The sequence below is a fragment of the Salvelinus sp. IW2-2015 genome, unplaced genomic scaffold (genome assembly GCF_002910315.2).
Source record: "Salvelinus sp. IW2-2015 unplaced genomic scaffold, ASM291031v2 Un_scaffold4120, whole genome shotgun sequence".
Taxonomy (NCBI): domain Eukaryota; kingdom Metazoa; phylum Chordata; class Actinopteri; order Salmoniformes; family Salmonidae; genus Salvelinus; species Salvelinus sp. IW2-2015.
The window spans coordinates 24372-36964 of record NW_019945392.1 but is presented as its reverse complement, the minus strand read 5'-3'; the positions used below and the strand labels follow the sequence as shown (position 1 = coordinate 36964).

The 12593-nt window shown below is 40.7% G+C and overlaps 1 long non-coding RNA gene across 1 annotated transcript in view; it reads right to left on the bottom strand.

Annotated features, from left to right (window-relative positions):
- Positions 1 to 12397: 12397 nt before the first annotated feature.
- Positions 12398 to 12593, bottom strand: part of LOC139026207 (uncharacterized) — a 2303-nt gene continuing 2107 nt past the window's right edge. The window contains exon 3 of the long non-coding RNA XR_011477958.1: positions 12398 to 12456. This is a non-coding gene — a long non-coding RNA (uncharacterized lncRNA). The remainder of the gene's footprint in view (positions 12457 to 12593) is intronic.

Sequence of the window (12593 nt, the reverse complement as noted above, 5' to 3'; positions counted from 1 at the left end):
GTCCCCAACTTGGAGTCGGGGCCCATGTGGGGTCCCCTGATAAAACTCTGCACTGATCTAATCAAACACTTTAGGAACATAAAAATATTATGTTTCAATATGAACATCTCCACAGCACCTATCTTCCCTGTAGTCCTACATTATAATACTATCAACATGCAAACAATACAGTGCTAAAAATGTCACACGTTTTTGTTTTGTCGCTGATTAGTGTGTTATGGTTGTAAATCAAGCAAACTTCTCCTTTAATGCTGTGTGTTCACAATGTTCTAGTATTGACTCCATGTTGTTGTAATGGCAGAATATGCTCACTGGGTGGCAGAACTGGGGAGGTTGAATTTCACAGCAGCGTATTGGACATCTTGGTCCTGTTTCTGTGGTTGATGCAGCTGGACGGTGGAGTACAGAGGCACTTCCTGGTTTTTGGAACGAGAGAAGTGGACGCTGGCGTAGTGAACATCATCCTGGTCGTCTGTGGCTGCTGTCTGTGCTGCAGTAGAGGTCATGGTCATGCCTGAGACGTTGTCATACACTGGACTAGAGTCTCCCTGATGGAGGGAGAGGACAGACAACATGAGGAGTGGAAATGTTCCACAAAGCAATACACATTAATCACAGTCATCTTCTGATTCCAACAGACTCACCTGTCCATCATCTGCTGTGTCTCTTGTTGTCTCTTGTTGGAGGTGGATGTGGAGACCTTCTTCCTGTTTTGTACATTAATTAATGTATGAAGATATCAACCAATCAATTAATAAAGTTATTATTATTTATTTTTTTAACCTTTATTTAACTAGGCAAGTCAGTTAAGAACAAATTTAAATTTACAATGACTTAAGTGAAATTACGGACGTTGTCCGTTCTTATACCAGGTGTAGGTGGGGTTGTCAGTCAGAGTACAGGTGGTGCTACAGGTCAGTGTCTTCTGTCCCTCTGCAGCAGGAGTCACCTTCACCTGCAGACCTGAAACAATATGTATAAAACCACATACACCTCTGTGTTAACAGGATAGTTAATATAATTGCTCCTGTAATTCAATATGATGTACAGTTGTATCATACAGTGTAGTATTACCTATGYCAGACAGAGTTGTTCCTGGGAAACAATGACCCCATTCAAAGCTGTCTGATTTAGAAGTGAAGCGATACTCAGCTGAGTCCTCTTCTCTCAGATCTGTGATTCTCAGGGTGAAGGGACCATCGTATGTTCCAGTGTACTTCACACGACCTGCATACCCTGGGTCTGTGGTTAGGTCTTCAGGGGTCATATCCTGTACATAAGTACAGGATATGTCCACTGTTGACCCCTTCAAGACACAGATTCTCCTCTTGGTGTAAGTCACTCTGCTGCATCTCTGATCCTGAACACCTGAAACACAGTGACATAACAAGAGGTCAACTAGATTGTATTCTCAGTTCTTTCTAGAAATGCTTGAAGTTCTCAAATGACAAAGTGAAACCAACACACACAGAGGTTAAACAGTATTGTTAATACCTGTCTGGTAGTGGTTCTCTATCTATCCTACTCTTTTCAGTTCAGCAGGTTAATACCTGTCTGGTAGTGGTTCTCTATCTATCTACTCTTTTTCAGTTCAGCAGGTTAATCTGTCTGTCTTGGTATTCTATCTATCCTACTTTTCAGTTCAAGAGGTTAATACTGTTGGTACTAGTTTCTCTATCTATCCTACTCTTTTCAGTTAGCAGGTAATACCTGTTCTGGTAGTGGTTTTATCTATCTACTCTTTTCAGTTCAGCAGGTTTAACTACTGTCTGGGTAGTGGTTCTTATCTATCCTACTCTTTTCAGTTCAGAGGTTAATACTGTCTGGTAGTGGTTTCTATTATCTACTTTTTAGTTCAGCAGGTTAATACTGTCTGGTAGTGGTTTCTATCTATCCTACTCTTTTCAGTTCAGCAGGTTAATACCTGTCTGGTAGTGGTTCTCTATCTATCTACTCTTTTCAGTTCAGCAGGTTAATACTGTCTGGTAGTGGTTCTCTATCTATCTACTCTTTTCAGTTCAGCAGGTTAACTGTTGGTAGTGGTTTTCTATCTATCTCTCTTTTCAGTTCAGCAGGTTAATACCTGTCTGGTAGTGGTTCTATCTCTTAACTTTTTTCAGTTCAGCAGGTTTATACCTGTCTGGTAGTGGTTTCTCTATTATCTACTCTTTTTCAGTTCAGCAGGTTAAACTGTCTGGTAGTGGTTTCTATCTATCCTACTCTTTTCAGTTAGCAGGTTAATACTGTCTGGTATGGGTTTCTATCTATCTACTCTTTTCAGTTCAGCAGGTTAATACCTGTCTGGTAGTGGTTCTTAATCTATCTATTTTCAGTTCAGCAGGTTAATACCTGTCTGGTAGTGGTTCTCTATCTATCTACTTTTTCAGTTCAGCAGGTTATACTGTCTGGTATAGTTCTCTATCTATCCTACTCTTTTCAGTTCAGCAGGTTAATACCTGTCTGGTAGTGGTTCTCTATCTATCCTACTTTTTCAGTTCAGCAGGTTAATATGTCTGGTAGTGGTTCTCTATCTATCCTACTCTTTTCAGTTCAGCAGGTTAATACCTGTCTGGTAGTGGTTCTCTATCTATCTACTCTTTTCAGTTCAGCAGGTTAATACTGTCTGGTAGTGGTTCTCTATCTATCCTACTCTTTTCAGTTCAGCAGGTTATACCTGTCTGGTAGTGGTTTCTTATCTACCTCTTTAGTTTCAGCAGGTTAAACCTGTCTGGTAGTGGTTCTCTATCTATCCTACTCTTTCAGTTCAGCAGGTTAATACCTGTCTGGTAGTGGTTTCTCTATCTATCCTACTCTTTCAGTTCAGCAGGTTAATACCTGTCTGGTAATGGTTCTCTATCTATCCTACTCTTTTCAGTTCAGCAGGTTAATACCTGTCTGGTAGTGGTTCTCTATCTATCTACTCTTTTCAGTTCAGCAGGTTAATACTGTCTGGTAGTGGTTCTCTATTACTATTTTTCAGTTCAGCAGGTTAATACCTGTCTGGTATGGGTTCTCTATCTATCTACTCTTTTCAGTTAGCAGGTTAATACTGTCTGGTACGTGGTTCTCTATCTATCTACTCTTTTCAGTTAGCAGGTAATACCTGTCTGGTATGTTCTCTATTATCTTATTTTCAGTTCAGCAGGTTAATACTGTCTGGTAGTGGTCTCTATCTATCTACTCTTTTCAGTTCAGCAGGTTAATACCTGTCTGGTAGTTGTTCTCTATCTATCCTATCTTTTCAGTTCAGCAGGTTAATACTGTCTGGTAGTGGTTCTCTATCTATCCTACTCTTTTCAGTTCAGCAGGTTAATACCTGTCTGGTAGTGGTTCTCTATTCTATCCTACTTTTTCAGTTCAGCAGGTTAATAATGTCTGGTAGTGGTTCTCTTATCTATCTACTCTTTTCAGTTCAGCAGGTTAATACCTGTCTGGTAGTGTTCTCTATCTCTCTACTCTTTTCAGTTCAGCAGGTTAATCCTGTCTGGTAGTGGTTCTCTATCTATCCTACTCTTTTCAGTTCAGCAGGTTAATACTGTCTGGTATGGTTCTCTATCTATCCTACTCTTTTCAGTTCAGCAGGTTAATACCTGTCTGGTGAGTTTTCTCTATCTATCTCTCTTTCAGTTCAGCAGGTTAATACCTGTCTGGTAGTGGTTTCTATCTATCTCTCTCTTTCAGTTCAGAGGTTAATACTGTCTGGTAGTGGTTCTCTATCTATCCTACTCTTTTCAGTTAGCAGGTTTAATACCTGTCTGGTAGTGGTTTCTATCTATCTACTCTTTTCAGTTCAGCAGGTTAATACCTGTCTGTGTAGTGGTTCTCTATCTATCCTACTTTTCAGTTCAGCAGGTTAATACCTGTCTGGTAGTGGTTCTCTATCTATCTACTCTTTTCAGTTCAGCAGGTTATACCTGTCTGTAGTGGTTTCTATCTATCCTACTCTTTTCAGTTCAGCAGGTTAATACCTGTCTGGTAGTGGTTCTTATCTATCCTACTTTTCAGTTCAGCAGGTTATACCTGTTGGTAGTGGTTCTCTATCTATCCTACTTTTTCAGTTCAGCAGGTTAATACCTGTCTGGTAGTGGTTCTCTATCTATTTACTCTTTTCAGTTCAGCAGGTTAAACCTGTCTGGTAGTGGTTCTCTATCTATCTACTCTTTAAGTTCAGAGTTAATACCTGTCTGGTACTGGTTCTCTATCTATCCTACTTTTTTCAGTTCAGCAGTTAATACCTGTCTGGTATGGTTCTCTATCTATCTACTCTTTTCAGTTCAGCAGGTTAATACTGTCTGGTAGTGGTTCTCTATCTATCTACTCTTTCAGTTCAGCAGGTTAATACTGTCTGGTATGGTTCTCTTATCTATCCTACTCTTTCAGTTCAGCAGGTTAATACCTGTCTGGTAGTGGTTCTCTATCTATCCTACTCTTTTCAGTTCAGCAGGTTTAACTGTCTGGTAGTGGTTCTCTATCTATCCTACTCTTTTCAGTTCAGCAGGTTAATACCTGTCTGGTAGTGGTTCTCTATCTATCCTACTTTTTCAGTTCAGCAGGTTAATACCTGTCTGGTAGTGGTTCTCTATCTATCCTACTCTTTTCAGTTCAGCAGGTTAATACCTGTCTGGTAGTGGTTCTCTATCTATCCTACTCTTTTCAGTTCAGCAGGTTAATACCTGTCTGGTAGTGGTTCTCTATCTACCTACTCTTTTCAGTTCAGCAGGTTAATATGTCTGGTAGTGGTTCTCTATCTATCCTACTCTTTTTAGTTCAGCAGGTTAATACCTGTCTGGTAGTGGTTCTCTATCTACTACCTCTTTTCAGTTCAGCAGGTTAATACCTGTCTGGTAGTGGTTCTCTATCTATTACTCTTTTCAGTTCAGCAGGTTAATCCTGTCTGGTAGTGGTTCTCTATCTATCTACTCTTTTCAGTTCAGCAGGTTAATACTGTCTGGTAGTGGTTCTCTATCTATCCTACTCTTTTCAGTTCAGAGGTTAATACCTGTCTGGTATGGTTCTCTATCTATCTATTCTTTTCAGTTAGCAGGTAATACTGTCTGGTAGTGGTTCTCTATCTATCCTACTCTTTTAGTTCAGCAGGTTAATACTGTTTGGTAGTGGTCTCTATCTATCCTATCTTTTCAGTTCAGCAGGTTAATACTGTCTGGTAGTGGTTCTCTATCTATTACTCTTTTCAGTTCAGCAGGTTAATACTGTTGGTAGTGGTTCTCTTATCTATCTGCTATCTTGTAGTGTCAGCTTAGGTTAAACCTGTTGGCGCCCGAAAATAAAAATTAATCTTTACCTCTCTCTAACAACACTGCTACAACTGATGTCTGTATTGTAAACATCCAATGTATATTCTTGTTACACTGTTTCTGTCTCAAATGGCACCCTAATCCTATATGGTGCTGATGGTGTGTTGTTCCAGGGGATGACTGATATCATGCACTCCATCTATGATAAGTATGATGGGAATGTGTTTGTCAGCAGCATACCACTGCATCCACTGCTGGCTTGATTCTAAGCAGGGTTGGTCCCTGGATGGGAGACCAGATGCTGCTGGAAGTGGTGTTGGAGGGCAGTAGGAGGCACTCTTTCCTCTGGTCTAAAAATATCCCAATGTCCCAGGGCAGTGATTGGGGACATTGCCTCTGTGTAGGGTGCCGTCTTTCAGATGGGATGCTAAACGGGTGTCCTGACTCTCTGGTCACTAAAGATCCCATGCACTTATCATAAGAGTGGGTGTTAACCCTTGTGTCCTGGCTAAATTCCAACCTCGCCTCATACCATCACGGTCACTAATCATCCCCAGCTTCAATGTCTAATTCATCCCCCTCCTCCTCCTGTAACTATTCCTAGGTTGTTGCTGTAAATGAGAATGTGTTCAGTCATTTTACTTGGTTTAATTAAAAAATACTCCGTTATGCAGAACAATTTACCCTGGAGCATGTCGACAACTTTTCCAGGTAACAGAACTAACCACAGTCTGATACTTATGTAAACGTGATATTTCAGTATTTTTTTATACATTTGCAAACATTTTTAAAGTGTTTTTGCTTGTCATTAATGGGTATTGTGTGTAGATTGAGGGGGGAAAACATTTTCAATCCATTTTAGAATAAGGCTGTAACTTAACAAAATGTGGAAAAAGCCAAGGTGTCTGAATACTTTCTGAATCCACTGTGGGCCTTGATTCAATCCTAATGTGCTTGTAGACAATGCTTTTATTTAAAGGCAGAGTTCCTGCGTTAGTGGAGATCACATTCAAGGTAAACACAGCAGATGTCGGCTCAATTGGAAATTACCTTTTAAATCTTTCACGGTTTCTAATTGGATCCAGGCCCCAGGGTTAGATACGTCTACATCCTGTGTTTTCCACAAAGTGTTTTAAAAAATCAGACAACAGTTAGGTGGGCAATAGGTACACCTCCATGGGTTTCATCTCCTATCACTCTAGTCCATCTCTGCCCCCCAAAAGAGACACCTCTACCTGGGAAGGTCAGGCAACAGTTAGGGGCTCAAGAGCCGCACCATATTGGAGACCATAGCACTCATTCTATATGACATCACATTCTCACTTTACAATAATGTAATTTATTCTTTAACTGCTAGTTGGACAAAATGAGACTGAGGAACCCTACAGGAAGATCGAGGATTCAAACAGAGAAGATGACAATGACATAGGGGTGTATATATATATATATATATATATATACATTGCAATTATTCTTGAATGAGCGGCCGTTCATGTGCTAAGGATTAGCATTTCAATTAATATAATTATAGACTGTGTGTAGTGAATCCATTTTGTCTTTCCTTTGTCTACCAAGCTGTCATATCGGCTTAATGCACTAGGGACTTTTCTATCATTGTTAGTAACCAATATCTACTGTTTATGTAATTCTGTGTGATTTATTTATTTAGTAAATAAATAAATAAGCCAATTTGTATATTGCTGATTCATTATGGAAACCAGAGTTTGTGCGGACAACCAATAATTTTACGACGTTCAGATGAGACTGAATGAGGTCAAGAATAATTGATGGCTGAAATGGAAGAGTTTTAGATCTGTAAGAGTTAATTCGGAAGACGGAACTCCTTTTAAATAAGCTTTTCCGTGGTGCCCCAGGTTATTAGTGAGTTAATTGTTGCATGATTTAATTCAATCACGTGATCAATTAAACGTTAGGTAATCAATTTGATAAAATAGCATGTCATCACATTAATGACAGTCACAGACACTACAAAGTGATAAGAAACGTTGCATCAGAACATTGAGGCGAAATATTACCATAACTTTGTCATAAAACCAATAATAAATGTATATGAAAATATCAAATAAACATATTATGTGTATCATCTTACAGTACTGTATACTGTAATAGAATAATACAGTACTGTAATGTAATAGAATAGAAACAGTACTGTATACTGTAATAGAATAGTACAGTACTGTAATAGAATAGTACTGTATACTCATTCAGGCACACGTGCTGACCCTGACCCAACTCCGGCCACACACATCCTTAATTAGGGGGAACCGAAGGTGTAACACAACTTAAAAGAGAGAATAGCGGCAACCCAGGGAACGAAGGGTAGGGTGGGTCGATACGGGTAAGGTCTCTACGGAGCCTGAGATTTGCCCTCGCAGCCCGCCATCAAATATGCGCAGACTTCGAGCAGACACATGGACGACGGTGGCAACAACCGAGCAACATTTACCGGCATTTGTGTCCAAGTGTCCATTCCCGCGGTCTAGGGGAGGGTTTGTCGGTTCTCTGTCCAACATGTACACAGTCCATCGTGGCTTGAGTGGGACTTCCTTTGGCGTGCAGGCGCGATGCACGCTGCATTATTGGTCACAAGCTGTATAGGTGGTTTACCCTCCAAACAACAATTGGTCCGGCTGGCTTCCCGGCTTACACGCTCCTCAGCTTACCATCGCTGGAAAAGATTTAGTCGGAAGCATGCGGCTTTGAGCTCGAGAAATATTCACCCTCACGCCGCCAAGTACATCATCTTCTCCTCCGCCGCAGTTGTCCCTTCCTCAACTATCATTGACACACGACCTGGCCGTTCATCCTTCGCAGCAAAAATTATAGACACACCTCTTGTCGGTTAACCTCCCCAAAATAGCCAGACCGAGACGAGCTTTCCTTCGCGATGGCTGTACCCCTCGTTACTAAATGGTACACTCGATCCCCTCACATTAGTGCGAGCATATTTTACACAAAATTGTGTTATAGCCGCTCTCCGGTCCCACATTGACACAGGTTTCGTTTTTCACCACTTTTGCTCATATTTGCCCCATGGGCCTCATATGGGTCCAGCGTCCGTCAGGCCTCTCACAGAGGCGGTCACCACCAACAACAAGCTGGATGACCTCAGGCATAGTCTTTATTGTACATCCAGGAGTACACCTTATTAAGAAGAACGCAATAACGACGAAGGAGTAACCTGAAGGATTGTCGAAACAATGGAAGGACAGGAAAGACAGGAACCTGAGCCGAGATTTCACTCAGTACTTGATTTAGCTTTGAGTTTGAGAGCTCTATATTTGTTGTGGCCCGGCTACCTTAATGGGAATTTGAGAGGCGAGAGAACTGGCCTCATTCCTGTTTGACCATTCCTTGTACCGCACCAGTCCTAGCTCCATTTAGCCAATTTTCACATAACACACCACTAATCCCGTAAAGAACAATGGATCGATGGGGATGTTTCTAGACGGTTGTGACAAAGCTGAACCTCGCCAAGATTCGAGTTCTACCTTCAAAGCCTCAACCTATCAACAGGTATTTGCATTGTAGTCGCTCCCAACTGTAACAGAATTAAACCATCAATTATAATTACAACGATCTTCAACATCAGGTACATCATTCGCTAGACAGAGTTTGTACCTGAGATTTATTCATAACACAGACTAAAATGGATAATCTCGTCCACAATTAAGATACATTAATCCTCAATATTATAAAAATATATATCCTATATTAACGCTAAAATCAACAGTGGAATAATGAAGAAAACTCATATAATATTAGGGAACAAGCCAATGTGGAGAGGAAATTGACTAAAAACACCAGGATAGGAATATGAATTCCAGGTTTTCACCCGGGGAGGGTTCAGAACCAGGGTCATCATTTTTCCCTTAACCTATTTAGGTAGTAGTCCTTTCTTGTCCAGAATGGGGAATACCCTTCTCTAGGCAAAGTCACACGCAGCATACCAGGAGAAATTTGTGAGCCAATATTAAGCACCCTGTAGCACCTACAGGTAGAGAGTGGACGGAATTTGATAGTTACGGATGGCTTGTTCCCTCAGGTAAGACGCACCTACAAATTTATTAGCGGTTCGAACGCGCGCTAGATATGCTTGGTAGACGAAGATTGCTCGGTGGGGTAAAGTCGGTTGACACACGTGTAGCTACGTCTTGGTCGAGATTCCAGCTAAACACGACGGGTAAGTGACCGGCCCTGAAGGACATGAGTTTAGTTCCACAGAACACCACACAAAAAATAATAACATTTTACCATGGAACCCACATAGTTCCAGAAAAAATGAAACACGTCGCTAAACCTATCCAGGGTAAAAGGCTATAGTTCCAGGTAGCAAGTTCCACTACCCGCTACCCAAACTCCCAACTGAGCGTACACAGTCGTTACCACCTCCTCAGACCGAATGTCTCCACACAGAAAGTAGAACAAGCATTTTCCAGGCTGGCAGGGCCGGCTGGAAACGAACCCAATGTATTCTCCAGCGCAGCACACAAACCAAACAAACAAAGGAAACCAATACTGGGCCTAATCAACTTCAAACAAAATATGCAAACCTAAACACGTACCTCCACGTTCTCCCATACCAAGGCGTTCAATTAAATCCCTTGTGATGGAGCCCCCACTTGTCACAAATCCGGCTCAAATAGCCCGTAACAAAAGGGAGCCACATGGAAGATAAGGATATAACAAAATTATATGGTCTTGAATGGAGAGAGTCTCCCTCCAATGAATGGGGAAGTGGTGCCATTTTATCCTATGAAGGTGGACCCCAGGTATTTCCCATGTGCCCTGACGACCCTCCCAACCCGGCCCACCGACATCATAAATAAGGAAACAAGAACAAAGGAGAATACGGCAGATGAGTGGGAAGGGTCCGTCACAGTGAGGAACCCTACAGGAAGATCAGGATTCAACAGAGAAGAGACAATGACATAGGGTTATATCATTATATATATATATATATATATCATTGCAATTATCTGAATGAGCGGCCGTTCATGTGCAAAGGATTAGCATTTCAATGAATATAATTATAGACTGTGTGTAGTGAATCCATTTTGTCTTTCCGCCCTTTCCTTGTGCTACCAAGCCGTCATATCGGCTTAGTGCACTAGGGACTTTTCTACATTGTTAGTAACCAATATCTACTGTTTATGTAATTTGGTGGATTATTTATTGTAGTAATAAATAAGCCAATTTGTATATTGCTGATTCATTATGGAAACCAGAGTTCGTGCGATAACCAATAATTTTACGCGTTCAGATGAGACTGAATGAGGTAAAGAATAATTGATGACTGAAATGGAAGAGTTTTAGATCTGTAAGAGTTAATTCGAAGACGAAACTCCTTTTAAATAATTTCCGTGGTGCCCCAGGTTATTAGGAGTTAATTGTTGCATGTTTAATTCAATCACGTAATCAATTAACGTTAGGTAATCGATTTAAAAATAGCATGTCATACACGAAATCAAGGACACTACAAAGTGATAAGAAACGTTATCAGAACATTGGCAAAAATTACCATAACTTTGTCATAAAACCAATAATAAATGTATATGAAAAACAAGTAAACATATATTATGTGTATCATCTTACAGTACTGATAATATAAAATAATACAGTACTGTATACTGTAATAGAAATAGTAAACAGAGTACTGTATACCTGTAAGATAGAATAAGTACAGTACTGTAATAGAATAGATGACTGTATAACGTAATAGAATAGTACAGTAGATAATGTGACATAATGAAGTTAGTCGTACCATTTGTGAGTTGACTACCGTAAATTGGACAGTGATGATTATGAATGGCGCTCACACGCTACCCGCTCACCGCAATGTATCAGGATTATTACGTAAATGTAACTAACCACGAATATAGTGTCCAGCAGGTATAGGCATTGGTTATCAGAAAAATTACTGGTAAAGACTCAATATATATTATATATATGTACAGAGGGACTGGAAACTAGTCTGTTAAATTAATAGTACAGGAACTGTAGGAATGGGAGTACGAGTACTGAGTCTACGCTACACGCTTCGTGGTTAAGGAAGTAATGAGTATCTGAGGAATCTACCCGAAAATTATACATGAGGGCGAGGTGTGAAGTAGGTGGATAATTAAGGTAACCTCGTGAGCCGACGCTAATAGGTGAAGTAGTATATATATATAGTATAAGGTAACCACATGTAATATTACTCGGAGTGGAAGATAAAGTAGCTCAGGAACTGTAGATATCTGTAAGCTGTGCGACCACGAAACATCAAGAAGAAATTTAAAACAGTAATATGATTTATCATATATCGTTTAATCGGCAGGCCGTTGCATAGCACGGAGCTCAGTGAATTATGAATCTAGGACAATCGGGAGCCACCGACTTATTATATATATCAGACAAAGTTATTGTGTTCAACACGCGATGATACTTAACTACGACGAGTAAGAATGAATAATGGGGAAAAGGGAGAATATTGTAACCATAAAAAGTAAGTTACAAGGTTTCCCCTCTTATTCACATAGTTTAAAGGGGCAAAACCGACACCTAGGATTCAGCACTCCAACTAAGTGTGAGTACAGTTTAGTCCCTGTGGCTGTTGGGTAGGAGCATTAAGTAAGGACGGTGCACCCGCTAGGACGTGCAGGCAACTCTGACTAAGATGTGAATAGCAGTAGTTTCGTGTGTATATATATATATTTAAGGTTTACATCATGTCTGTTGATCCGCACAGGAGAGATCAGCGCGTTCCGCGCCAATTTAAGTGTGAAGATACATCACTCAGTTGTGGATCTGTAGGAATGAGTATTTCTGCACGGGCAGGACCTGGGACCTAGAGATTTCCTTGGGCACGTTTCCTTATTGAATGGAGATCATGAGAGTGTCCGGGTGTCTCAGTGTGGTAGAGCATGTCTGACCTGAAAGATTATCAGTCTCTCCAACTAAAGTAGTGTAATACAGTAGGTGCAGCTGTTCGCGGATAGTATTGAAGTTGCGCGCGCGCACTCAATATGTCAGCACTGCCTACTAAAGTGTGAATACAGTAAGTCCTCGTGTCAGTTGGTTCAGATATCCAGGGACCCTTTAGAAACTCAGGCTGCACTCCAACTAAGTGTTCAGATTATCAGTAGTCCTGTGTCTCAGTTGGTAGAGCATGGTGCTGACCCTACATCAGCAACTCCAACTTAAGTGTGAATACAGGTAGTCCTGTGTGTTGGTAGAGCATGTGCTGACCCTAGATCAGCACTCCAACTAAGTGTGAAATACAGTAGTCCTGTGTCCGTTGGTAAGAGCATGGGTGCTGACCCTAGAATCAGCTCT